The sequence below is a fragment of the Pan troglodytes genome, chromosome 1, assembly GCF_028858775.2.
Source record: "Pan troglodytes isolate AG18354 chromosome 1, NHGRI_mPanTro3-v2.0_pri, whole genome shotgun sequence".
Taxonomy (NCBI): Eukaryota; Metazoa; Chordata; class Mammalia; order Primates; family Hominidae; genus Pan; species Pan troglodytes.
This window is the reverse complement of record NC_072398.2, coordinates 119956601-119958695: the sequence shown is the minus strand read 5'-3', so window position 1 is coordinate 119958695 and position 2095 is coordinate 119956601.

Below are 2095 nucleotides of genomic sequence, written 5' to 3'. Positions count from 1 at the left end.
GTATGGCCTCATTTATTCAGTCCTTGACCCTGTGATATCAGGTTGTTCTGTCCCTGCTATTTGTGGGATCCAGAGATAGGGTGAAAACGAAGGTTTGCATATCATGTTTAAATATTAAAAACAGCTAACATGCTGTTAAAATATGACTTATGCTCCAACATTAACACATACAACTTTGCAACCACCTAGAAGGTCAGAACCTGAAAATTTAAAATTCTCAGACTCCTTAGAATACCACACCAGAATTCCCATCTTTGCCTCTGTCTTTCATAGTAGAAGCCTCGTGGGCATACTTGTGGACATTGTAGGCTTTGTATCCAAGCTTCATCTGCACTCTACCCTCTACCCTCAACCTCCAACACACAAACCCATGCACACACACATACACCCGCCTCTGGGCTATGCATGTGCACACCAGCGTTGTGGTCCACTCTCAGTAAAGATGGGCCCAGAGAAAAGTCATGTGCAGGCCCTGAGAGAGCGCACAGGCTCTTCTGGCTATTTGGGTAGAAATGCTGGATGTCTGGATCATGATTTAGAAGAGGAGGTATGTGAGCTTTAGGTGAATGTGCTCCTAGCCTGGCAGTCTCCTTACCTTGTGGGGAGGGGTGCAACTGGAAGAGGGCCCAAGTGGGACCCTCCAAAGGAGGGTCAGCAAACTACGGCCCATGGATCAAAGCTAGCCCACTGCCTGTTTTTGTAAATAAAATTTTATTGGAAGACAGCCACACTCAGTTTGTTTACATATTGTCTGTGGCTACTTTCTCCCAACAATGGCAGAGTTGAGAAGTATGACAGAGATGGTATGGCCTGCAAAGCCTAAAGTATTTACTCTCTGGCCCTTTACAGAAAAGTTTGCCAACCCCTTTTCTAAAGCACGGTGCTCACAGCACCAGGTCTAAGGCTGATTCCGGTGTCAGACTCCTTAATTTTAGGATGAACTGTTTTCCCCCACTTTCCCAATTTCTTCCAATCTTTTCCGTCTAGAAAAGCCACTTTTATCCTGACCTTTGAACAACAGTTTCATGCACATATTTAATTCTCATGGCTTGTGAAGTTAGTGATAATAAACCCAATTTTCAGATGAGCTAACTGGGGCATCAGTGTAAGGGTACATGTCTGATAAGTGGTGGCAACTAGACTGAATCCAAGAAGGCGGCTGCACCAGAATGTCCGTGGAGGAGGGCATTAGAGGTGGCTACACGATCAAAGCGGCATAAGGTGGGAATACTAGGAGACTTTTTTCAAAACTGCTTTGAATATCCTATTATGATGGAAAACCCCAGACATACATACCAAAGAATGGGAATGGCAAGCACTGACGGATAGTAGGGGAAGTTAGTCCCCAAGGTCCCCTTGAATGCTGCTCCAGTGCTCAGATCTTCTTACTACAAGGTAGAAATTGCTTGGGCACCTCTCTGGCTTTCTAACTCTGGCTTTCTAACTTTGCTTCCTATGGTAATTGAATTCTCAAGAATCAGAAGAGCAGTGTAATTAAGAACATAGTCTGGAGCCAGATCTCCTGGGTTCACACACAGTGGCTTTGTCACCAACCTAGTGGCTATGTGACCTTGGGCATGTTATTTATCTTTTATGTGCCCCCAGCTTTCTCATTTTTAAGGTGGGGATAATAACAATATCTACCTCTCAGGGATATGATAATGGTTAGGTAAGTTAATATTTGTAAGGCATTTGGGCAAATGCCCGACACATCACAAATACTATTTTTGTTTGCTATTATTTCCATTAAAAGAAAAACATTAGATAAAACAAATCTAACAGAGTTTATTTGAGCAAAGAATGATTCAATGAATTCGGCAACACTCAGAACCAGAAGAGGTTCAGAGAGCTGTCCTCTGCAATATGGAGAATGAGTATTTATAGACAGAAGAGAAAGTAGAGAAATAGTCTAATTGGTCACAGCCAGGAGTTTGCCTTATTTAAACATGGTCCGATCAGTTGGCTGCCTGTGATTGGCTGAGATCTGGTTACTGTTACAAAAAAATATACTTCTAAGTTAGGTTTCAGTTTATGTACATACTACATTAGGTTCTAGATCATTAGGAGGGACTCAAACTACAGAGATAACCTCAGG